Here is a 27,172-nt window from a genome sequence, read left to right as displayed (position 1 = left end):
CAGCCATCAGCTATCAGCTCTGCTAATGACTAAGACAAACAAGGAGCGGCAGAGCACTAAATGCGATTTCAGCTGCCGTAACAGGATATGGCCACCAGGAGACAGGGCAAAGCATAGGGAACAAAGAGTTCGAGATGTGATGGTGTGGGTGTGGGTGTGGGTGGACGTAATGTGGGTCACAGTCGAGACAATGGCCGGGCATTATCAATATGTAATGACTTTTGCCTACCACCAGCAGCACTCGGGGCGTATGAGCAATCTACCATCTGCACCTAATCCATTAATCAAAGACTCTGTGCCAGCTCCAGCTTGCTCACCTTTCAGGGGAATTACGCCAATTGGAGTTGTGCGAAGGGGTATGGAGCTGGGGAGCTGGGAGCTGGGTAAAATGGGTGCCATTACCATTACCATTCAATTGCAGGCCGAAGACAACGCCTAATTAGCAGCAATGACAAATAATTTGCCAGCACGCAAACAAGCACAACAACAGATGAGTCCATTGGACACAGAGTGTCCAATAATTAGCCCACGGACAGGCTCAAACAATTTCCATTTCGAGTGTTGACTGCGATTTAAGCAAACAAACTACGCAATACAGTTTGTGTTTGTACGTGTGCAACATTTGGCAACTCACATCATGGCCAAACAAATCCAAATCCATGGCCGAAAGGCATCTTGTTGTTTTTACTGCGGCAATTCCGAATATCGAGACCGGAAAATTATGTTGTGCAAGACATTTGAGTCGAGGCGAGGGGCAACCACAAGTAAATCAAGGAAAAGTTTACTTTCCCAAATATCAAATACACATGCCACTCAGTTCAAATGGGATTTGAACTCTGGCGGAATAGGTTTTCGTGTGATTTGCGTAAGTGAATACTTGGCTTGGCTTTGATGAGATTTTCCCCAGAAAACCATTTGCAAATTTATTCTGCGCTTATAGTTTGCAGATGGCAAACATGGTTTGTTTGTGTCTTGATGGCAGTCTTCTAGCCAAGAAATCTAATATTCATTTGAGAGGCCCAATCAACAATATTAATACACATGCCCCGCAGTGGTTGCACTGATTAATTGCTTTGTAATACTTAATTTAAGGCCTACTATATACAAATTAGTATTTTTGCCATAGCATATACTTATATTAATTCGATTTCATCTTTTTCTGTGTACAAAATCACAGCAAACTGGCATGCCCCTCGTGGAAGTGGACTCAAAGGGGTATCTGAAGAGATAGACTTGATTACGCAAAAAGTCGTAAGCATAAATAAACACACAGTTGGCATATGAATTGCCGGCCAACAAAGATAGCAAAAGTCCACATTATCCCAACTTTGAGCTCGCAGCCCGCTCCATAGAGTTTCTAGGACTGCTGCTCGTATCTGTATCTTTGCGAGCACTGGAAGTTACAACTTGTGGTGCACACTTTTGTGCGTATATGCTGCTGCTCCTCCAGCAGCAGCCCTTCAGGCATTATTAATGCGAGTGGCTGCCACTTGAAGAGTGCTTTACACGAGCTGCTCCGGCTCGGCCTGGCTGGTAATCAGCATCGACAGTTGGCCAAAAAGTTTGTGACAAAGTCCCGAGCCGCCAACTGCCAGTGATAACTGCGGGCACAGTATCCTGCGCAGAGGTGCAGGATAATCCGTGTGTCTTTAATTTCGCCGCATTAAAGGAGCTCAGTCCTGTGTGCAACAGCACGAGTTAAGAAAAATGCGGCGCCACGGAGGGGCAGGGATTAAGGGAAGCAGCCTGCCTATGGGAGGAGGTGGGAGCGGTTACAATGAAATGGATTTTTATTGTACCACCGCGTCGACAAACAAATTGGAAAAGTAAATAAAACAAAGGCAGCCAGTGGGCAACAGGCGGGCAGGACGAAGGATGCGGGACGAAGGATGCGGGACGAAGGAAGCAGCGGCGAGGATGCTGGAATGGAAGGTGTTGTCGCTGGGCACAAAGGACATAATGAATACGCTTAACTTTTAAGTCACGCTGTGCGAGATAACTTGCTGCGGAATAATGGCGCGAATAACGATGCTGACAAACAACAACAACTGGCGCAGCAAGGACAATGGGACCACAGGGCGGATGGTTATTCCACAAAGCAGCCACAGTTGCCATACTCTGCACCCCGTTCCCCTCTCCTGTTTCGCCCCCATTTCTCTGTGGCCTGGCATTAATGTAAATGAGACTCATTGAAATGTCAATATGACTTTCAATGCTTCAATGGGGCATGCTCTCAAACCAGACTGCGCAATTAAACCTCGTCCACGTATCCATGGCCACCCCCTTCAATTTCCAGCCCACTACGCTCATGGCCGAAAAAGCGCGAAGTGCAGCGCCTTAAATCAATTGGCAAACAGCGGGAGGGGCGGGGGTTGTGTGCCTGGCTAAGAGTGGCCCAAAACTCATTAAACCGTTACGCGCAGTTGCAGCGAATGAGTCATCGGCAAATTCTCCCTAACCAGCAAATGCAGACTCACCTAAATCGTGGGCGGGTCACAGTAAATCCTCCCTAAGTGCCACAGAGTGCTAAACAATATTCAAGTAGCCCCCAAAGATTCAAAACTGTGTGAACTTAAAGACAGTGCTGTTTATATAAAGCTAATAGAAATATGAATTGAGTCAGTTTTCTCGAATTGAAATATTTTTGCTAAATACAATTTCCAATCAATTTGCTGGTCGCCCTTCAAAACTAACATTTGGTGATTTGCACCAAGGGTCAAAGCAAATACTCCGAATTGCATACACACATATGGGTTTTGCATGTTATGCGCCAACTTTTTTATTCGATTTTTCGTGTGCGCCCGAAAAATAAGAAGAAAAAAAGTCATTGTCCTGGTAAAACTTTGATAGCCGGCGAGAGAATTTCGGTAAATTGGTTTCCCCCGGCGCAAATGCTCACTGTACCCGGGACGCAGCACCATAGATAGCTATATAAATGGTTAAACTTCCTGCCCGGCACTCCGCGCACCCAAAAGTTTTGTCGATCCGATCCGTTCTTGGGAAACTGTCAACGATGGCACAAAATTTTCACGAATTTGTTAGCAAATGCAATCATTTTGTTACGTGGTTTTATTACAGTGGTTGCTCTGTCGCCGTACCTCCACTATAGTTCATCGCAGCGATGCAAAGCCAATAACATGAAAATGCTCGTTTATAGATGCCCATGCCGCATGCCACATGCCCCACGCCGTGTGCCCCACGCTGCTCCATGCTGCTCCATGCAACGGGGCGTATACGTAACCGTGTGCAAATATTGTCTCAATTTGGTGCTGCACTACTACACTTGGCTCGCCTTCGTCGAAGGGCAAATAGAGTTGGGTGCTGGGAGCTGGGAGCTGGGAGCTGTGCTGAGTGAGTCGAGTTCCGCCCAGATGCAGATGCAAATGCAGATTCAGATTCAGATGGAGCACAAGGTGGGAGGAAGGGCGGGCGGTGTGTGGGAAATAAACAATTTGTATGCGAATTTTGCCTTTGCCATGCAAGGGAGCCCATGAATATGAAAATGTTCAGCTTCTCTTTGCCAGCTTACAACCCATCTACCTTCCACCAACCGCCATCTGCCATTTGCATCCCCACAACCATATCCTTCATACCCCTCATACCTTCAGCATAAGCAAACAGTGAGGAAATTGAAAGCAAAATATGATGATGTTCGATTGGCAGATTTTCCGTGCGGCCACAGTATAGTCGAAATCCGAATCTGTATCCGAATCAGAATCAGAAGGCACTAAACTATTCCCTTCCAGTTCAGCGCACAGGACCCCCAAATATTTGGCTTGGCCAGCTGGCCGAAATTAAAGGCTCATGCAAATGTCCTTATGCGCTCCAGTAAATTCTGCATTTGTCTAAGCTGATTTTGGGGGCACTGCACCGTGAACCCAAGTGGACCAAGTAGAGTGGAGCTAGAACTTGGTAACTAACCCTAATGGCACACGGGGCAAACAGGGTATATGCGGCCTATTGAACTTCAAAGTTTCTGCTGCAAACTCATGGTTTTCGTTTAACCTACTGGTATTCATTTGGCAAGCAATTTATTTTATTTTACTGCAGGAGAAGCAAAAATTTAAAGGTGACAGTGTGTTGCTGTACAAATATTATTTCACTCATTTTGCCTACAAAAAACATTTGGAGCATACATTTCAATTTCAATGGTAACTGAACTCTCAAAAGAAATATAGGATTGTTGCGGGAAAAAAGGCAAAATAAATTGAAGTGAAGTGAATCACTTTTGCTGAGCGCCTCGTTCAGGACATCCTGTTGATGATGATAATTGCAAAAAATAACTCCGCCAAACATGGCGAACAATATACGAATATCGCATTTAATTAATGCACCAGCATTGCCGACATCACGGGGGTAACTCTTTTGTGCAGCGAGCATCAACTTCAGACATAACTGCAGGCAATACCAGGGGGAGTCCAGGGCATCCAGGAGCATCCAGGAGCAGGAGCCGGAGCAGGACTCGCTGAAGAGCTGTCAAAGTGCTGCGGGACAAAATGGCTGCCGCTGTCTGCATTCGTATTAATGGCAGCCACGCAAGGATGCCTGAATCCTCGATTCAGGGGGAGGTCCTTGCGAAGGTGCAGGTATTTGAATGCCTTTGGCAGTTTCAAGTGCACGGGCATGTGTGCATAAACGAGACTCCACCTGCTCATCGGAATGTCGGCCTCCTCCTGCGGTGGCATCTACTGTGTTGCACGCTAGGAATCAGAGCAAGCACTCGCATTTATTTTGCAATTACTCTGCTCAAGCGTGGGGACTTCAGCATTTTCCGCTCAAACTCGAATACAATTTCGTCTAATCAACACTTTAAGTGAACTAAATTTCGTTATGAGCCTGTGCAATGTTCGCCTGGCGAGCAAAGTGCCTGCTGCTTTGCTGACCAATTAGTAACGTCTCCAGGAGAAATGAGAGCGCAGCGAAATGTTGCACGGCTACAAAATGGTAGGTAAATTGGGCTAAACAATTTTTCACTCTTCGAAAAACAGCACACTTTTAACAAAAGCAGACTGCTGCATAAATTTATAAAATAAAATTACTCCCAAGCTAGCCACATGAATATAAAATGTGCAACTTTGAAAACTAAAGCTACATTTTGCTATTGCCTTGCTTATAAAGCTTACAGATATATTTTCTAATATTCATATATATATTTTGGAGTTGAACTTTGAAAGATTATTTTCGGTGTGGAGAATAGAAAGTGCATCAGACCAGAATAGACGCGAAGTGTCCAGCGAGGTGGAGAAAATTACAAATCAGGTCGAAAGGTCGCAGTTCGCCGGAAGTGCCGCCGAAATAGAGCAGCGTTGGCATTGATGAATCTCGCCTTGACAAGGCGGGCAATTAACCGGGTGAAAGTGGCCATAATTAGGCAACAGGGGCAGCAGTGTCCGTGACGAGGCACAAAAGACAAGGACCAAAAAAAGCCGGCAACGAATACCTAATGAGCCAGTATTACCCGAAAGGTGAGACAAAGTGGCAAGTTGCTGTCGCAGAAGTCAGAGTGCAACATTCGGCGTCATCGTCGCTTCGCTGCAACTCATCATTTGCCAGCGTGACGATGATGGGGAAATTTGCATTCCTCTCTTTGACTTTCGTTTTGCGATTTTTCATCACCTTTCTTTGACTTTCCAGCAGCAGCAGCCGCAGCAGCATCAGCAGAATGCAAAACCGTGCGCCCATAAACTACTTTTTAGCCTGGCCAACTGGGCATGCTATGCATCCCCTGCCCCACTGATGCCTGCTATCTGGGCAACTGGCCACCGACTGTGTCAACCCGTCAAACCCGTTTCCGCTGGCTCCTCGTGGACCAGGCCGAGCTGAGCCGCCAACTGCAAATGCTGATTGCTCTCCCAGCTGCAAAACAGCAACAGCAGCGCCAATTGATTGAAAGAGCTCGCTCCTCTTTGGCTGGGCAGGCAGAAAGTATGCGCCCATTTTGGCCGCTTATGGCTGGAACCCGGGTCCGCAGTCAATCGACTCGATGTGGATCAAAATGTTCTGGTCCGCAGCAATCTTGAAGGCCACTCGCAGCTGCAGTGAATGGAGTGTCAGCTAATTTTATCTGGCCAGCAATCTGAAACCAAACCGAAATCCTATCCATTTGAACCTGGTTTCGTGACGTTCACGCCCAAATCGAATGCCGAATGTTGCAGCTAAATTCTGCAGCTTATGTAATGCGCTGCAAATGGGAAAACTAGTTTTCCACTGGCAGACAGCAAGTTTTGTTCATTTTCGCATTATTAATATGTTGTATTGAGGGAAAACTTTAATCAAGTTTTCACTGGCTAGCTGTTGATTCGCTTGAGGTCAACGAAAGTTTGGCCGGAAAAGCCAGAATTGCAGCCGCAAATGAAATGAAAATACTTTTTTGCCATTTTGATTAGAAGTTTGGCAAGTTGAGAATTGCATCAAATGGTCGAATAAATTGTTTATTTAATGTCCGACTTGTTGCCGTTTTCCGGGCTTCGGGCACGTACAAAACTCCGGACTTTTCGCACGTACAAGCCGCAAAGGAGCAGCGGAAAAGGGATCCGTCACTGGATCTGGATGTTGCACATAAAGTTTAGAATGTCTAAACCTCTTTACCTCTTTAAAACGCAGCTCGCCAGTTGATGGCCCTTGTGGATAAGCACTTGCGAATATTTTTGCTAAATTGCTGGTATATAAAACACATTTCCGTCCGCAAATATCCACTGCCCACTGCCCACTGCCCACCACCCACCGCCCAGCCCACTCCCACCGCAGAGAGTTTGATAGAGATTCCATTCATTTGGAAGCTCGCAAAAAACAAATTCAGTCTCGATTTCAGTTTTGCCCGGGCGATTGCAAACATTTTCGCATTTGCCACCGCAAAAACCCAGCGCCACCGAAGGGAAGTCGGTGGGTTTGGGCCACAAAAGCAAATTAAAACATTTGCCAACAGAACCAGAGCAGTTTAATGCATTACAACGGCCCGATGGCAAACATTTACCAATTTACCATTGCCATTTACCATTTACCATTTCCCACCCGCTGTCCTTTTGATAACTTAACTGGAAATCCCGCCTGCCAAACGTTTGGCTTCCGTCAGTTGGCACAACAATTAATCACATTTAATTTATCAATTGTTTCGACGGAAAACAAGGAGATTAGGCCAAACAATAAACGCAAAGTCTGCTGTAATTATTGGGCTCGAATGCTGTTAATTGGATCACGTTATGAAGGTCATAAATAAGGCCGGTGTATAAAAGCGGCAATAAATGTCATACGCATTATGATATATTCGAGTATTCCTTTCATTTGATGAATAAATAATGTTTTGATTACTTCATTGTAGTTTAATGCAGGCAAGCTAATTAATTGAATTACAAATGCGAAAATATTTAGGTAAAATGAAACCGACGGTAGATAAATGTACACACAATGTATATCAACGCACAATACTAATGAAAATGAGCATGATTATTTTAAAGCAGTATTTCTAACGTAGTTATAGACCTATGCAAACTAAATGAGTTTATTAGATTAGCTTAACATAATGGTAACCCTCTTTTGCACAACCATTTTGGAGTAGCACTCTTGGTACTCTTAACCAAAACACCTACTTGGCGGATACCCAGTCCTGGACACACACTCTCCACATTTTCAGGCCACTCGACTCATTCATTCAGCCGCGGTGGAATGTTCGGCGCTAACTGATCGGCAAACAAAAACTGTTTCTCGGGCGCTTGGAGCTGGAAAAACGTGTGCTACATGTGGATTGGATGGGGGCATGGTATGGGATGGCTGCGATGGCCTGGAGAGCCCCGACTTGATGGGAGTTTGGGTCCAGGTTCGACGGCAGTCGATAGGCAGCGTTAACTGTTGTTCGAATTTGTCTGTGGTCAGTGACCCAGGCGGTCGACTGGGATGTAGGATGGCGGTATCTGAGGCGGGGCCTAACCGGCAAAACAAACATGTTTTAAGGCAGAAAGAAACATTAAGAGAGCGCCGACAATCTGCTACACTTTCATGGGGAGCAGGGCGGTCCGTGGAAAAGAAACACATTAACTTTGGCCAGTACATGAATAGAAGCGGTCGTTAGCAGTTGGAAAGGTTGTAGGAAGCGGAGGGGGGGTCGGAAAAGCGGACAACCCCTTGCGTGCCGAATGCCATAAAACACTGGAAGAGCGCAAAACGCACTGCGGTGTCCATAAACTATAATTTGAGAGTCTTGGCCGAGGATCGCAATTATCTTCTGCCGAACATGGAGCGCGATCAGCGAGTTCGCTGCTTAAGTCTTTTGTTTCTTGCTATCCGCAGATCGTCGCAACATTAGAAAGAATCGCCGAATGTGCGGCTCCGGAGATTAATTCAAATTCCCCAGAATGGCGGTAAATTATTCAGATATTTACTTATAGTTGGCCGTGTGAAATTCTCGCTGCGTTTGGTGCTCGCACACAAATTATGATATTATATTTACTTACATTTCCTCAAGTTGATGCGATGCCCAGGCCTGTAGGAAAGAAGAAAGAGAAAAAAGGGGAAATTAATATAAAATTACACATTACCGCACGCACCGGAGGCATTCGATATAATGCGCACATTATGCCGAGGAAAGTAGGGTAGCATTTTTAAATTCTTCATTCAAGAAGGCTCCTGGATCTAAATTTAAGTTGCTAAATTCAAGTTGAGAGTGCAAAATGTGCAATGCCCATATGCTTGGCCCTAGCAGGCGCTAATTAAGCCAGACTCGGCCTCAAGAAACTTTTACTAAAACTAAAAGCGAGAAGACGAGCAGCGAAGGGTGCGGCAAAATTAAATTAAGCACTACTGTGGGAAAATGTCTTGAAGCGTAAAGCAATAAGAACATTTCCATGTTCCCCCTAAAAAGTGGTTACCACCGAGGAAACCGCAGGGTGGCGGAGGCTCCAGTGTAGGAGGCAGCAACTTCGAGGTAGCCAAGCGTACAAGTTTTCCCAAAGCCCGGGGGCAGACATGTGTCAAGGTTATATGTACTCCTTCAGCAATTAATGCGAAGCGACAAGAGGAAAACTCTTCGTTTAGCCAACGCGGTGCCCGGAACATGGGCGAACGATTCCTGGGGGACGAGAAATCCGACGAAAATCCGTTGGGCTAAGTGGAAAACGATGCCGGACAGGGAATGCCGGCATTTTTATTGCCCTATGCTCCGGCACACACACACCTGACGACATCGAGCTGGTTGAAGTGTAAATCACATTAAATCGGAGAATTTCCATGGCAGTCGGTAGCTGCTCCTGCTGGCGCCGTTTATCAATTATCAGCTAGGACCGATCGTCCTGTCGGCCTTTACCAGGACTCGGCCAACAAGGAGAATCGATTACACAAACAATTTAAGGCAGGGATGAGATTGCTGCCCAAGAGCAAAAAGCAAAAAAAAAAGAATTTATTTTCCATCAATATTGCTTATATTGGGGCTCGAACCGAAAAACCCTTTCGGCCTTTTTGTCCTGCCAGAATCGAAGAGGCTTGACCATTGGCAATTTAATTTCGCATTAAATTCAAAATGTTTCCTCAACTCTTTTGCTGCATTATGGCTTTGCATATTTGTATTTATAAGTTACCGAGGCGAGTGTGTGTGGGTGTGTGTGTGTGTGGAAATTCATTTTCATTTACAATTTCGATTCAATCCGCACACAAGGCCACATAGCTCACATTTGAAGGATCTCTGCCGTAAGAGTTATTTATGTTTACATTGCAAATGAGTGCTGCGGCTGCTTTTGTTGGCATTGGCCATAAAGCGCTGGAAATCATTAAATATTTCGCATTTACGTTTACATTCGCAGCCCGGCAAATATTTATATCCCTGCGGATGCTTTATAAGCTGCTTCGGGCAGCCAACAGTATTTCAAAACTTATTTAATTAGTGCCAATGTGTACGATTATTCCGAGTGCCTTTTGAATAATGGCATTTTTATGTGCCTTGCAATAGCTTTGGTTTATGGGCGGTATAATAATAAAATAAATATCTTTATATCTATTAACTGTACATAAATAATTCATGCTTGAAAATTGCTTTATACTCGCAGAAATATAACAAAATGTGAAGCATTTTGACTGTCAAATTCACGAGCTGCTGTCCTGCCAAGATTAATTAAATTGAAATTATGCAAGGAAGCCCATAAGGCGTAGACAGCTTTGATTAACCCAGCATAGCTCGACCCTTAACCCTGCACCATTACTCCTTCCACTGGCGATTGCTATTTGGAAGCATGGAACCCATTTAAGCGACGCCCACGTGACTGCCGGTTGATCCTGCAGTTTAAGACGAACATCACGTAGCCATCCAAATGCTTTTCGAAATATTTTTAGTAGGTCGCCTGGTGCCGTGAAATAAAAAACACAAAATACGAGAAAATACGAGAAAATAAAACGCGCATTTTCCACGACGTCTGGAACGTGACATAAATTAAGTTTGCCGCCATTAATGGAAAATATTATGAGCAGATACCAAGTGAAACTGAACAGAAACTTGTAAACTGGCAACTTTTAGCCGGCTAAAGTATTTCAATTTACAATGGGCGAGGCAGAAGTTGGATCCAAAGTTGAGTCAACTTGAATTGGCGATTGTTGTATACTCGATTGAACGGCAGACTGCAGCTGAAGTTTGGTAATTTCACAAAGCTAAGACTGAGCTATATTGATTTAAGCTGGGATGCAAATTCGTTGGAATTTGCTGGAAAATATGCAACAATTTCAGATGTGCAATTGTTCGGGGCCAGAAATATTGTTTGCCCATTTAATCGCACCCCTAAGCCCCACTTTTGCATTTTGACATGGCGAATGCAGTCGGCATTTGTGCTCCATGAATATTTCTGGCTTTTTGCTTCATTGATTTCGGCATGCATTTTGCACTAAGCTGCCGGAGACTCGTTGCCCGGCCAAATGGTTCGGCGGGGAATCACAAACCTAATTCAAATTGCCTTGGCAATCTGGAAAAGAGGGCTGAAAGTAGCCATGTTAAGTAGGCAACTTCCACTCGAGCGAGATGAACAGCTCTAAAGGGATCGTAAACGGTAAGTGCTGCAGCAGCAAAACAATTGCAACACTCGCCAAACGGACAACCCATTCAGATCCCAGATCCCAGATCCCAGATCCCAGATCCCCGGGGCGTGTGGCATGTTAGGGGTTCCTGCCCCACGACTCCTCTTGACCGACTTGTGCTGACCAGAAAAGGAGAATAGGGATATTCCTTCCCTTCCTCCTCCACTTCTCGGTTTTATGGCTCTGTTCTATTTCATCAGCTCGAGCTGAGAGCTCCGGCTTCCACTTGCTGACCCCGAAATCCGGAATCCTTCGCTCCACCACCACAGCTCACATTTCGCATTTCGCAGTCCGCGCTCATAAACATTTTAGTGGCGGGCACGTTTCGTTTTGGCCGAAATGCGTGTAAATTGCTTTCGCTTTGCTTTAGCTTGGCTGCAAATGAAACTAAAAACGCTGAACGACTGTTGAATAGTTTGGACCAGCATTGCGAGCCAGTTTATCCCTCTGGCTTGCCAAAGTTGGCAAATGGCAAATGTTTGCATACGCCAACGTGCTGCCGAAAGGATAATGGAAATTTCGAAAAATTGTATCGCCTTGCCGGCCATTTGTAATGGCCGCACCGAAACAATTTTGTAATCGAAAAAGTTTGCCAGGCCTTCTGGCCCAAAGCAAACAATTAGTTTAGGGTCTGTGGGTAGGAAACTGGGCCGCCTAGCAAATGACAGACGCTTCTATTTATAGCCCTTAATCGCTTGCTCATGTCACAAGCTCATTGGCTGCGGCACACTTGACTGGATTTCAAACTACGACCAAACTTGAAAAGCCAACTACATTGATGTTTATTATTATGCACATGTCACGAATCGAGTGTGAGTTGCAAGCGAAAGTGATTGATAAATCGCACAGTTTTTACAATGTGTATTTAATAAAATGCAAAACAACACAAAATCTATGGAATCATAATACACTGAAATGGGGTTGATTGAAACATAAACATCGGCGCAGCCAACCACTAAAAGTATGCTTTGTTGACCCACGCTCGACGGCAGTCGAAGATTTCCTGTGATTATGTTTTCCTCCACCACTAGAATTCGCATTATCTGCCCAGCCACCCCGCCGCAAGACCATTAATAATGCTTAAAATTTAAGTCCTGGCAAATTGGTTTAGCCAGAGCCGCAAAAATATATTCCCACTGCTCGGGAATAAGGCGCAAACTGAGGGGGCCAAAATGTTTGTGTCGCAGTTAATTATAACGCTTAAGCTGGCAGCCGAAAAATTCCTGCCTGCGGGTTGAAATCAAGGGGGTTTATAAACATATATACATACTGGTATATATACGTGCACAAGGCGTCGGGTTTTGCCTGTCAGGCGTTAATAATTCACTTCTCGACCTGCCACAGCAGCCAAAGAGCAAAACCAAACAGCGCTGACAGCAAATTTACCTTTAGTTTGCCTGCGAAAACTTCCACATGGTTAACTAATTAAAAGTTATTAGAACAGCCCCGCCCCACTTTTGGCGTAGGCAAATTTATTGAAATTTATTTCGTTTGTGCGACACGAAACTCACATTAAAATCGACTTTTATGCGGCACATCTCCGGTCAAAGGACACATGGACATGACGAGCTCCTGCCAACTAATGTGCCCCACGGAGGTCCTAGTCCTGGCCAATTACCGCCACCTGATGGGCCCCGGGTCAGCTTTAATTAAACGAAATATTCGCTTTGTCCGAAGGCAGTTATATGGCTGCCCAAGTGTGTATTTGGGGCAATTTAAAATTGCGAAGAGACGCACGAAAAACGGGCGAAAAGGACCTTTTCTCATGTCGAGCGTTTGTCGGTGCCTAAAAGCAAATATTCATCTGGGCGTCCGCATCGTGTTTCACAATTTTTATTGGCATATTTACCGAAAATTAAATGGAGCGTAAAGCAATCTGGCCCAGCTTCCACTTCCCCCAGCCATTTCCTCTGCCCTTTTGGGTGATTTGCACACGCGGCGTATGCGTAATTTCTATGCCATTAAGGCGACGGGCGCAAAGACGAATTACATTAATTGCTTAGGCATGCCCCATACCCTATGTACATGTCGTATATAGAATGTATAGAATATGGAATCCACTGGAACGCATTCAATTGTAAATTCGACGCTATTGTTGATTTTTGCAGCATCTGCCTCCTTTTGATCTCCCTCACTTTTCATATTCCTTGATAATTGCTTTTATTCGCCATTCAGAGCTCTCGTTCATTTTTCCCTTGTTTGCAATCAATTTGATTCTCCTGGGACTTGACCAGAAATTAATTAAAATGCAAATTAATTTGCAATTATGAGGAAATCCCTCATAGAAACTGCTGCTCATAGATACTTGCTGCCATTCTGCATGAAATTAAATCGATATGCAAATAAGCGCTTGTCCTTAAAACCAGCAAAAAATAAAAAAAGAAACAGAGAGAGCAGAGAGAGAGTAAATAATTCAAAACAAATATTTGGCCATGAATTAATTGCAAATTTACATTGTTTGCCCAACTATCAGAAAGCTAGATGATGACAGAGCGACTTTTTCAAGGATTACAAGTGGAATGCGAAAATAGAAGCTTAAAAAAAGGGCTTAAGCGTTTTGAATGTTTAACAATGTTATAGTGTTTAAAGGAAAACAATAAATTAATTGCCAGTTCTGGTTCACTAACAGACAACATGCAGCGCTTAAGAAGCCACAGGTATGTGATAAAAGCGTGTTTATGCCACCTTAGCTATCATTTACAATAGAACTCTTAGATAATCGCTTATTGATAACCGCATTCGTGCGTGCCGTTCGATCACACACACAAATCAGCAAATGGAGAACCACTCTCGATAAAAGCCTATAATCGCATTATCCGTTAGCCAAATCCACTTACACGGAAATCAATCAGCCCCATTATTGTCTGGGTATGCGAATAGTTACCATGACCACAGCGAGGAAAACAGGCGAAAGAAAATGGCCAATCAGTGGAAATCTGGGTAAGCAAAGTGCAAGCCATCGGAGGATTCCTATAAGCCCCCTGAACTTGCTGGCTAAAGGGTATATTGGGTCGATAAAGGTGTACGATGCAGGAAGCGAAATGTAACTAAATACATTCGAGGGTATCAACTTCGCATTGTTAATAACTTACTTGTAAGTTTCAATCAGTTTGTATATTTATTTTTTGTGAACACAATTTTAAGAGAGGTATGTGTTATTCGAAATATAATCCAAAATATCACATTTCGTAGAGCGGTATGTTTTATTCGAAATAAAAACCAAAATATCACATTTCGTAGAGCGGTATGTGTTATTCGAAATAAAATCCAAAATATTACATTTTTAGAGCGAGCGTTTTTTAGAGAGTTATTCAACTTAATACCCCATATATCATATTGTTTATTAAACAAATTATCGTTATATCTGCTATTTTATTTGTTGGACATTTCATAGGAGTCTTTTAGAGTAATTAGTGCAACGTGTAATATCAAGATAATTCGTAGGAGTCTTTTGCAGTAATTAGTCCAGAGTGTAATATCAAGATGCTGGATATGCCACAGTCTATTCCCTGGACCATCCCTGTCCTACTGGTTGGTGTTCCATGGTCTGGGGCATATGTTAAATCAGTCGCCGATAGCATCGAATGCCAAGAGGGAAGTTGAAAAGTGGCGATATGTGGACGAGGGGCGAAATCAAAGGTTAATCACCCCTGCAGGGCACGCAACACAAACACATGGACAGGCACACGCATACATTAGCTCCACATGGCTCGCTGTGTGTTGCGTGTGTGTGTGTGTGCGCTTGTGAATGGGATTTTCGATGCGAGACTTGGCCAGAAGTTGGAGTTAAGGACACCACTTGCCAAGGGTGAGCCTTGCAGCCCTTCAGCTTTTTCCCCCAAGAAGGCGCAAAGCTTTTTGCAAAATGGCGCACTCACATATGCAACTGTGTACCAGTGGGTATGTGAGTGTGTGTGTGTGTGTGTGTGTGTGTGGATGTACACTTACCACTTGAAGTTCTCGATTTGACTCGAACTGAACTTTTGCGTGTTTCAATACCATAAATACTGCATGCCTGTCTGCCCCCGGGAAAAGCGTGGGCGGGGCAGGGGGTGGGAAAAAGGGGCGGAAGGAGTCACATATGCGGCAGACACACTCGTAAAAAAATATTACCAATTATGTGTCATCAATTTCGGATGTATTGACAGTTCCAAAAAGTTTTTATTTGCTTCATGTCCAACAAGTTCCACTTTGTTGATGAGTAATAAAATGTTGCGTTCTGACCGCGTAGCTTCAAAAGTAGCTAAATATTTAATACAAACTTATCACAAAAGTGGTTTCAGAAGCCATATTTTAGGGTTCCTAAAACTACCTTTAATGACTATCCTTTTAATCCTTACGATTCTTTTTGCTGCTGGCACCAAATTCCTTTTTTGAACATAACATGTATACTTTTAGGCAACTTAGCCATACAAATGTTCCTGTGTAGAAACATTTTTGTGTGTCCCAGACAAAAGCATAAACAATCTCAAGCGGTATTATAGCTAAACTTTTCTTTGCTAACTTTACCTCTGTGAATGCTCAGCCAGCAATAAAATGTATCTGCGCAGAATTGCTTTAAATTTAATTCAAAAGACACTATAGATGCCATAGATACCATTTCCTGGCATTTAAATTAGTGCTGCAGCGATTGTAGATTTTAATAATGGAGAGTGGATGCTGCATAAATGATGATCTCCAACAGCCTTCAGTTGACAAATGATGGACGGATGAATCATCCCCTTTCGCAGGACCTCCACAGCCAGGACCCCACTTCTGCGAGGACATTTTAGCACACAATCAAAATCCATACGAAATGAGCTGCGCTGCTCCTTGTTTAGCTCCTTCGCTTGATTATTTTTTCATTAGCGCCTGGAGGCAAAACTGCCGACGGGGGCGCTGGCTATATAGACGCTTTTGGGGGCGGGGTCCCTCGGTTGGCCACACGAAAGAAATGTCACAGTCCATTCTTATTTATTGGAATAATTTCCGGAGTGTTTCTGTCACACTGCTTTTTCCCGAATGGGTGTGGGTTGGTCGTTGAATGAATCATTGGACTTACAAGCTTTGCATAGACAAATAAAACAGAGAAATAAAATTAAGAAAAAAAGAGAAAGCGCTGGCGAACACGCCATGTTGGGGTGCGCTGAAAAGGCCTCAAAAGTGGAGAAATTTATATATTTTAGAAACATAAATAAAGCGGGGTCCGAATGCAAGGGACTGAATGTCAAACATTCGTTTGTCCCCAGCGCCGCGGGCTTCTTTGATGCAGTTCGTCGGGGCGTTGAATGCCACCCTCGCTTTGAGGCCCCCTTTCTATTTGGCCTTTTAGTCGTCATCCTCCTCCTTTCTCCCTATGTTTTGACTTTCCCTCTTTTTTGGACACCACCCTCAGCGTTTTGTAATAGAGTTTAATGCAACTTTTGCGGCAGGCTGGACGAATGGCTGGCTGGCAAAAGCCTTTTCCACAGACACAAAAACTGAAGGGAGCGAGATCCTGCGTGGTGGGGAAACAGAGGGGGGAGGGCTGTGCCAGGGGGTTGCATTAGCCGTGAACTTCCCCTATACCAAATGCATAGAAAATTCTATGAAGCGACGGCCACAACAAGGAACAAGAACAACAGCCGGCATTTTGCCGAAAAAAAGGACTTGCTCGTGTCGAATTTATTGATTTTTGGTCCTGCCGCCGCCGCATCCTGAATGAAACGCACACAAGCACACGCACACAGACACACGCGCACACACACACACGCGCTCACACACACAGAGTTGATTGTGTGTGCTTGGTTGTATCCTCCCCAATTTTGGCGAGGCGATCAAGCAACCACCAAAAACGCTGAATGCGTGGGGTGGTTTCGTTAGTTTTTCATGAAAACAAGGACAACAAGGACAACGAGGACAACAAGAGCAGCAACAACAAATGGAAATGCAATCAGCAACAACAGCAACAACAGCAATAAAGGAGCAAGGACAACGTGTCCAACAACAGCTGTTCTCCGCTCTCCAGGACAACAAGAACGTCGATGATGCTGATGAGAAGGCGCTGCCGAGTCGTCTCCTTATGATATGCAAATATTTGACGAGCGCAATAAACGCACAGTTTTCGTGCAGTGTAAGGGGAACAACAACAGACTGAAAGGCGGGAAGGAAGGAAGCAATTGCCAGCAGGACGAAGTACACAGAGAGCGACAGAGAGCGACAGAGAGCGATAGAGCGATAGAACGAGAGAGGGAAATGACGCATTAATGCTCTTAGTATATTGTTGGAAATTGTTGAAACAATTTCATACTTTTAACCCAGGCGAATAGCTTTTGCTTCTCCAAAAATGAAATGGGTTTTACAAATAAGTTTCAAATAGAAAATAGAAAAATAGGTGAAATCAAACGGAACATTACATACATTTCTAACTTCTTGGCACTTTGTTAGTTTTGAATTGCTTAGACTATTCAATAGAATTCATTTATGGCCGGCATGGTCGTTCTGTCTTTTCATGTGGCACATAAATAAACCTGGCCCCTCAATATCCTGCCAAGATGCGTGACCAAAAGTTAATGCCCGGATCGGAGACAGGGTAAAAACAACAATAACACCCAGCACCGGGGGACCGACTGGCGATGGGCTACAAGTGTTTGAGTTGCCGGGCGAGGGACTCTGCGCCAGACAAATGCAAACCCATTACGGAGAGATGATGATAACCGGAATAAGGACGAGTACGGGTGCGAGTACAAGGATCAGGTTGGGGATGATGCTGGGGTCTCGGGCCAGAGTCAGAGTCAGAGCCAGGGCTTTGTATGCAAAGGAAACTCGACAAATTACGACGAACAGCCCAGGGAAAAGCGTCAAAAGGAGCGTCGATGGTTGCGGCATGGGAAACGGGTGAGCCCGGAGAGAGCACACATGAATGGGCATAAGGAGAAAAATCGGCAAAAGCCGAGCGAAATAAAAATCGCATTGCCAAGTAGGAATATGCCTTTGCAGTCAGCCAGGACAGCCAAGTGAGCCAGGTAAGCACACCAGGTGACTGGCGAGTGGTAACTGCCAACTGGCAACTGCCACGCCCCGTTGCACGTTGAACACACCTGCATGAGTCATGCTGCCCCCAGCCGTCGCATTTTGGATTTCTGTTTATGTTGTACGAGAGTTTATTATGGCAAGCGGCGGCAAGGACGACAGGCAACGCAACCACCCTGCTGGCTACACTCAGCGAAAAAGGCCTAACTTATAGAAATAGTGTACTATTATAGGGACAAGATAATTTACTTGCAGGAGTAGTTTGACAATGACAGTACAAGGGTCTACGAATAGCTTTTTAATAGATACAGGAATATCTTTCTGTAAAGAACTCACCCTAAGGGGTTATGGATTGGTAATGGAAATGAAGAGTATGTTTTTTTCGCCGTGTGGGCTTTCTTTCCTTTGAGTCGCGAGTCCCGAATCCCGAAACACGAGTCCTTTTGGCCGTCTGCTGCTTTGCCTCTGGCAGCGGCATTTATGGCGCAAACTTGTTTAATATAATGAACACTGCGGAGCAAAGTCAGGCGGCACGTGAGTCAGCCGCCTGCAATCCAGCCAACCCGCCTAGTGAAAATAGGAGGACTAGAGAGTGGAAAAACCACCCTCGGGGGCGCTAGAGTGCAGTGGAAATCCACCACCGACGAGTGGTGTTGCAGACCAGGACCTGCAACCACCTTGCCGCAAATACGATGAACAAACACAATTTCTGTCGCTCGAATGATGCGGCAGACTCCTTAAAAATGTGTAAAATGCAGCAGCACAAGGAGCAGTATTAGGAGCCCTTTGATTGCATCACATCAATGGTCGTGGAAGAGAGTGAAAATTGCTTCGACTTCGTGTCCTGTGGCTGCTCATTAGTCCTGGACACACGAAAACAGAAAATGTCAGGCATTTCTCGAAGCTGCTCTGATTGAAATCGACCACAAAACGAGTTGTGTCATGTAAATGTGACTCTGGACAGCAGAGTTCCCAGTCTCTGTCTCTGTCTCTGTCCCGCCAACTGTCTCCGTCTCTGTCTGGCCATGTCTCGTCCTTGTGGCGCCGCTTGTTTAGGGCTTCTTTATTGGCCAGTTGGGGCAAGGGGTTCTCGTGCGTTTGGCTGCAATTCCAACCATTCACTGTGCTTAACATGATAATTGTTTGCAAAAAAAAATGACGCCATTATTGCGAGGAGAAACATTTGAAATGGCAATATTGAAATGGCAATATTAATGAGTTCCGGAAACGATGAAGCTGCTGCTGCTGTTGCTCCATTTCCCCAATTAAATCCGTTTGGGCTATTCACTCCGGACGAGAGTTGCCAAAGCCGCAGCTTAGTGAACTTTATGGATAGCCATCAAATGGATAACCATCACATTGAGACACTTACGAGCGGGGTTTGATGCGCGAATTGCACTCCATCCAACCATTTTCTACCCCTTGCTCATAATTGTTAGCAGCAATAAATTTGAGCTAAAGATAAAGGACTAACGCAAACTGACAGACTTTCTAACTCCGAGCCGCAGACACGTACGCGTGTGTATTCAGGCGGATAACAGAGTTCATCTTCGCCCCAAACGCACACAGCTATGCACAGCTACACTGGCCAAAATCTTCACAACCATCTATACAGAATACCAAAAACCGTATGGTGCGCACTATAAGATCCATTTATTTCTTCAAACATAGATTTTCTTGAAATTTTCTTCTCTATGTAACTTTCAATCGCACTCAGAACTGACAGCTAATGATTTATTTATGATTCCCAATTTAAAGGAATATTTTCCCTCAGTGAAGATGATACTGCTGCAGAAGAAGACACACACGCCGGCAATAAAATGCGGGATTCAAATATGAAATAGGGGAAGCAACATCACGCAATGGGGTCCCGATAAATTGAATGAAAAGTTTTATCTGGCAACGAGTTAAGCTCGACGCTAATCGCATCGGAGGCGATAAACAGGAGCGCTGGCAACTCTGGCACACATATCTCGATGTGCAGCGCAAATTCAATTTGCTTAAATTGAAAATGTGGTGCGAACTTCCACTTCCTTATTGATAGGATGCCGCAAACACGCGTACATCCACACAGCCACACATTCGCACAGCCAGAGAAGCGTACGGCCACACTGGGGCCAGTGTGGCCAACAGCGTGTGTAGGGCACGTTCACTGATGGCTTAACAACTTATTTATGCTTAGCTATAGCGAACCCGTACCCCAAAACTGTGCAAACTCACCGATTCCCCCCGACTCCGCCCATTTCGCGCCATCGTCATGGCGACCGGTTCTTGTTGCTTCGCTTGCTTGCTTTTCTTGTTTGCCTGTCGCGGCTTTCCATTTGTTTTTTGGGGATGGCAAACAGCTACAGCCTCCCACTCACATCACTCCCCATTTTTGCCGCCTTCCGCCCGCCGCTGGAAAACCTGCTGGTGAATTGTCCTCGGCGTTTTGTCTCACAACCAAGGGCTGGCTGGCAATTTCATTTAAATTTAATTCCACTTTCTGGCACGTTGTCAGCGCTGTCACTTTATTCAAATTCCCTTGTACGGGCACGCTCGTAAGTATATACGGCTCAAGCTATAGCAATAGTAATACAGTGTGTGCGTATATGAGTCAAGGACCTGCTATAATCAAAATAATCAAAATAAATTGCAATATGAAACTATTTGCTGGGATAGACAAAAGGCACTGGGCTGTGGCCTCGAATACAGAGAGTAGAACATTTCCTTACAATAACGACACCTTTGCTGCCATCAAGGATATGCATTTCAGCATTTGTTGGCGAAGTGAGGGTGAATCATTATTATAATGCTGCAGCAGTGGCAGAAAAGATTGACATCGATACACAGCCATTCATAGCATACATTTCGGGGAGATGGAGCGAAGGAATGACAACGGCCCGCATAATTGGGTTACGCTCCCGGAAAAAGTCTAGCAAATATGGGTCAACTGACGGACAAAGAAGATATAGTCGGAAGCTGTAGTCCAGCACTTTTGCAGGGGTTGTAGGGCTGATAAATTGTATGCAATTTATATATACAAGCGTGACTGACATGCAAATTGTGATAAATTAGAGGGGAAAACGCCGGGCGCAGAGGGTGTACGTGCCACCCCTTTTTTCCGGCTACACCCCCAACTGAGCTAACTTTGATAAGCAAACTTGCTTGACATCGAGCTGGCGATGAAGTACATCAAACTGGGGCCGAACTCTACTCATTTTGCTGCTGGATTGGCTTTCACTCGTCTGGCAATTTGATAAAGCTATAAAGTTATTGCTGGATGCACTTCGGCGGAGAAGTCGGTCAGCTTAATTAAGCCAATGATGAATTATAAGCTCCACTCGGCACTCGGCACTCGAAGCGACTGCCTGCTGCTTTTGCATTCATTTTGTACTCTAATGAAGCGTAATTGATGCAGTTTCTGCATTATAAACATGTGACGTCCATTGATGAGTCGTTTTAATCAAATGAAATGCGGCGACGGCCTTTGCTGTTGGCCAATTACACAAATTTGTCGGGCGGAAGGCACTTGACTTTCGCAGTGCACATGGCATATAAATCACGCCCTAACACCTTTAACTTAATTACTCAATTTGATTTACTTTGTGTAACTTGAAGGCAAAGAAATGGTGCTGACTCTCTTTAAGTCAGGCGGTCACACTTAATTAATAACAACCTTTTGTTTAAATCAGATAACTGACAAACTTCTCTAGATGTTTGTTTCAATTGCTCATGAGCAGTAAATAAATAGGAATTTAATAAATTACATGGCCAAAGACATAAAAACGTTTAACATATGCGTTCGAAATTATCGATTGCGTTCAAATCAGTTGCAGAATAAATACCTTTAATTAATAGATGTTTCAAAGTTTGGCTGCAATGCAATCAATAGGGCAATTATGTTACATAGTTTTACTCAGAACAATGAGAACATCATTTCAAAGTGGTAAGCAATCAAATCTTGCCCATCAATTTAAGTTAGATAAACAATCTTCTTCTGTGCATTAATTTGGCAAATGTATCGTTGGATTTGAAGGCAAAGAGTGCCAATTCAACGTGACTTTTCCCACTAACGAGAAGCACAGCGTCATTCACTTAATTTGACAGCCACTTCTGCCCGGGAGCCTCGATTTGTGCATCCGCCCACCCAAATTGATAAGTCTAATTAATGCAATTGAATCAAATATCTAGCATGCAAATGAACGGCACACATCTCTGGGCTGCCTGGCTTTTGGGCATGTTCTGGATGCTTGGACATGCCTCATTAGCCAAAGTGCCACAAACTTTGGCTCCCCTAATTGAATTAACACTAATGAGGTCTCTCGCACACTCTCCAGCTTCTGAATCACCAGATGCCGATGCCAATGCCAATGCCGATGCCGATGCCGATCCCAGTGAGGTGTGAATTTCCCATCTGCAAGGGAGCATATCCTTTTCGCCGCATTATTCATGCATTTTCCAAGCGCCACCCAAAAACCGCCCGCGCCACTTGACGCGATAGTGAATTTAGCAAAAACTAAAAACATCCTTTAGGGGGATACTATGCCTGATGTGCAGGGCTGTCAATCAATCAATTTAGGCACTCAGCCATGGACAGGATTGCCACCACACCGCCTCGGTTGCTTTGAACATGCGAGATTTTAGTTTGCCAACGGCAAAACAAGCTGTAATTTCATCGAGGCAGGGCACTAAATTCCTGACTCTAATTGACGCAAAAATTGCTGAATTCAACGAGTTTTTGGTCATAAAATTTGTGAAGGGCGGCATTTGATTAAATAGAAATTAAATTCACTTTATTTCTTGTTTGTAATGTTGGTATTTTGAGTAAGCAAACCCAAGCTTATTCGTTTTGGTTTGTAAACAAACGCAAGTCAAAATAGAATATTACAAGACATTAGGCTTGTGAATATTATTATCAACAGTGATTTTCTTTTTAATTTACCAAAATCAATTTCCGAAAATATTCTCCCAAGGCAGTGCGCTGATAGTTGATAGATCGTTTTGGGAGCTGAATAAATATTTAAACAGTATATGCTTTCACAGCCAGCATTCATAATTCATTCCCTGTACTGGAGTTTTCCACCTGTTGAGCATCCGAAATACAATTATCCACGAAACCAAATCAATATCTAATTTCGACGTAGGAGCCCAGAGAAACGTAGCCAGCCAAATGCCATCAATCATGCGATAGACGCCGCATGACATAACCCATCCAGCTGCGTCTGGATTTGCTTCCATCTGTATCTGTATCTGTGTTTGTATCTGGCTGTATTTTCGGCTGTATCTGCGGACCGTTGCTGCCGTATAAAACTGAACCGTACGTGTGTATGTGCAACAATTAAGCTTTTATTCTAACATAACAATTTTGAATGTGGCCGAAACCAGTTTTGAGTGCGGCCAAGAGGGCCCTAGCCTACGCAGAAGTATCTCATGGATAGCCGAGTGAGTAGTGGCCAAGAGAGGCCACCAAAGATACCGAAAAATGTGGACCATCAACGTCATCAATGAATCTGTGGTGTGCACACGAATTCGTCCAACTCCTTGCCATGCAAATCCCATTTGGCCATTGGCAATCTGACTCTGTAATAAATTCCACAATAGACTGTTGATATTTTGATGGACTCAAGCCGGCCACAAATCAGCCACATTAACTGGCACGAGACAGCATTCAAATGTTAATTAATCAACTTATAACGAGTTTTCCTATGCCGGCTTGGATTTCAAATGGATTGACTGAGGTTAGTTCGCCTTGCGAGTTGACAATTCGCAGTGCATGTGGCATCAGAAGCCGGAAAAAATCCACTTTTTTCGTTGGCTCCTTGGCCAACTCCTTGGCCAACTGAAGTCTGAACGGATCACTTTGAGCTCACAAAAAAAACCCAATCAAAAACAGGTTGCGGCTACCGAAGAAGAAGAAGATACGTTCTGGCCAGGAAGATGGCCCGTAGCGGATCTGCCTGCCGGTGGTGGATTGCTCCTAACCTGGCCAAGACAGCTGCAAAACCGCCAAGAGAGCCAGGCGCTAACAAACTCATTCTTAGCACGGAAAAATATTTTATGTATTTACATAGTTGCTACGATTAATTTATGCTTTTATTCGTTATATCCGCAATCAATTGTTTAAAAGTACAAAAAGACTAATTGGAAAACTAGTCATTCATTCTAAAAAGCCCTTTGTAAATATCAAGCGGTAAAACTTTAAGCCTTTAGCTCTAATATTAATCGTCTTGCATGGATCACTTAATAATGAACCTAAGTAAATACAATTTTTTTCTCTGCAGCAGCCGCAAAAAGAATGGGAAAAGGTTGGTAACACGCCGAGAAAGAGAGAAAGAGAGCGCTAGAGTGAGGGAGGGAGAAAGGGGACGAACGAGGAGCAGTAGCAGAAAACCAGTCTTACAACAATTTTTCAGCTACTTGCCACTGGCAGGCTCGAAATGGACTTGACTTGCATCTTCCAATTGCACCAAACACACCGCATTCCAACTAGAAAATCATAAAACATAAATGTGCGAGAGTATCTGGTCGGGCCCTGTTAATGGCCTCGAAAATAAAATCTATCTTAATAAATTGGCAAGCCGACAAAATCGTCGGGTGAATAATGTATCCAGCAGATAAGTTTGTGCCGGCCTGCTGAAATATTTATGCGCCAGACAAAGGGCGCAGATACAAAGATACAAAGGCAAAATCCCATGGACAAGTGTGAAATGCAGGGAAAACAAAGCACTTGCAACGCTCAGATACAGATACATTTGTATCTCGTGCAAGCATTTGATTCCACGATTCCCCGATTCCGATTTCGGTTATGTTTTGACCCGACTCTTCTCCTTTTTCTCCTCTTGCTCTCCGCGTTTTTGACCCACGTTTTAATGTGACTTTTATTGTGCTTCCTCCTTTTGTTGTCTCATTTGGTATTCAGTTTAATGTTTGTTTAGAGCTTCGCGTTTGTATCTTTTTGCGACGGCTCTGAACTTTAACAGTTGCACTGTGTGAGCGTCGGACTTCGGCTTCATTGGCCAACTGTTTGGGCCAACTGCTAATTGGAGATGGCCAAGAAAGAGGCCTTAGGTTTAGAGGCACAATTGGAGCTCTATTTTATTGCCGAAGCCCTAGAGCTTAAAGCCGCTAATTAAGAACGTCTTAAATCGAAACATTTAGGAGGGAGCCAAAACCACTAAGCTTCAAAATATATTAGTTGAGAAAAACCTTGATGAATCATAAAGAAATAATGATTTCCCCATTCAATTCGCATCAAAAACAGATTTAATAACTACTTTTTTACAGCTTAAAACCCTTACGCGTTTCCGGTTTGGCATAGGCCCCTAAATATGAAATGTATCTAAGAGATTAAAGACCCTCGTGCGGCACATGCAGTGAGTGTCCTGTTGGAACGACACCTGTCATACGTCATGAATCAGGTGTCATGCGTCGCTCAATTCCCATTAGAATGCAGCCGTAACGCGGCCACAAGGACATACATATGTACATATGTATGTATATGCGCGAGCACATATCCTTGATATATCCTGGCTGGAACGTGTGAACTTACAGGCTTTTGTTTGCTCTGCCGCTGAATTTCCACGCGTGGGTGGCCAATAATCCGCTTTAGCTGCACGGCTGCATTGTTAAATATTTATAATATTGCATTTAAAATCGCGCATCCGTGTTGTTTCCTCTGCGTGAGCCTGGTGTTTGTATTATTAACACAATATATTTTAATTAGCACTCGCCAGTTTGTGTGACTGGCCTCACACTAGCACCGTTTAAACTGATTTAACTATTTTCATGCCGCGCAATTCGAATAATGCGAATGGTAAACCGACTAATAACCGGTGACCGGGTGATCTGGGTGGCGAAAAGGGGGTGGTTGCTGGAAAAGCCAACGCACTTTTCGGAAAACAGCAGGCGAAGTAGAAAGACCGCGCGTTCAAATTCACTGAGAGCGAGGATTGTTGTGTTGGCGAAAAACCGGTAATTTCGACCATCGAAGTTGTTACTTTGAGTTTGCGTTTACCTCTGGCTTTGGCTTTTGGCTTTGCACTTGCCTTTGCAATTGTCTTTGCTTTTGACTTTGCAGACACGCGCACGCGTAGCCCCGAGTGGAAAATAATACCGTTTTTTGCTGGCCAAACGCTCAAAACGCGTCCAATCGGTCCGGAGTCGCAGTGGTAACTGGCCAAACCAGAAACAGAAACTCAGTTTCTTGCTGAAACTCAGTTGGAAGCCGAAGCGAGTTCGTGTATCCGATGGATACTTTCGTCGGTGGTGGGTTTTCTGCGGGGGGTGGCTCCGTGTTGCAGCAACACTGCCGCAACTATCGCAACATGTTGCTGCAGCAGAGCAGTGCCACCAACTTTTGTTTGCATCCGAGCTCAAATTCCGTGCCATCTGATCCAGGATTGTTCAACCTGTAGGATATTCAATCCTACGCAACTGAAGTGCTCTATTTCTCATCAGTCGTTTAGCTTGACTCGGATTAAATTTGGTATTTAATTTTTAAGATTTTATAGGGTCAAAAGTTAGTTTTCAAGGCGATCTTAATAACGGTTGCATAAGCATAAATTTCTAATTTTAAAATTGTGTATGCCTTACGTGATTCATTCAAATATTTATAGTAATAAATCATATTCGCACTAAACTAGTTATAATGTCACTCATAAAATAAAGCCATTTTCTGCTGAAGTGTTTATTTATAAAGCCAAACATAGTTATAAGCAAATAACCATTAATATCAATCGATGGATTTATGTTTAGAAACTGAATATGTGATAATGTCGCTGCACTTAAACCGACCAAACGACCCTTTTCTACGTTATGATTAGGTGCAAGTGTCACGACGTGTTAAGTCAATAGTTTCAATTACGAAGCCATTAGGGATGCACAATTATTCCAACTTAGATCTTTAGGTGCGGCAGAAATTCCCATGTTCCTGCTTGCTGCATCGATTAGATTTCAGTTTATGGAATTATGCAAAATATTTAATGCAATTTTGGTTGGCAGCAGTCGGCAGAATTGGGCAACATATGCTAGCAGCCAGAAACCGAACACGCTTTTGGCCCACAAGGACAACAGTGGTGGGTAATGGCTAAGCAAGTAGATGTGTGTGCATTTGTCGACGGAATTTATAGCTTACAGGAAGGTGTTGGCCAAGACA

The 27,172-nt window shown here is 44.1% G+C and overlaps 1 protein-coding gene across 3 annotated transcripts in view; it reads right to left on the bottom strand.

The window, feature by feature from the left end:
• Positions 1-26,264, bottom strand: part of LOC6547349 (protocadherin-like wing polarity protein stan) — a 46,868-nt gene extending 20,604 nt beyond the window's left edge. For all 3 annotated transcript variants that reach the window (XM_026979892.1, XM_001976146.3, XM_026979891.1), the window contains exons 1-2: positions 25,568-26,264; positions 8,448-8,476 (exon numbers count right to left, since the gene is read on the bottom strand). The gene's annotated coding sequence lies outside the window, so the exon portion shown is untranslated. The remainder of the gene's footprint in view (positions 1-8,447; positions 8,477-25,567) is intronic.
• Positions 26,265-27,172: the final 908 nt, after the last annotated feature.

The sequence above is a fragment of the Drosophila erecta genome, unplaced genomic scaffold (genome assembly GCF_003286155.1).
Source record: "Drosophila erecta strain 14021-0224.00,06,07 unplaced genomic scaffold, DereRS2 tig00000092-arrow-pilon, whole genome shotgun sequence".
In the NCBI taxonomy this organism is placed as follows: domain Eukaryota; kingdom Metazoa; phylum Arthropoda; class Insecta; order Diptera; family Drosophilidae; genus Drosophila; species Drosophila erecta.
The sequence above is the reverse complement of the archived record's forward strand: the minus strand, read 5'-3'. Positions and strand labels throughout refer to the sequence as shown.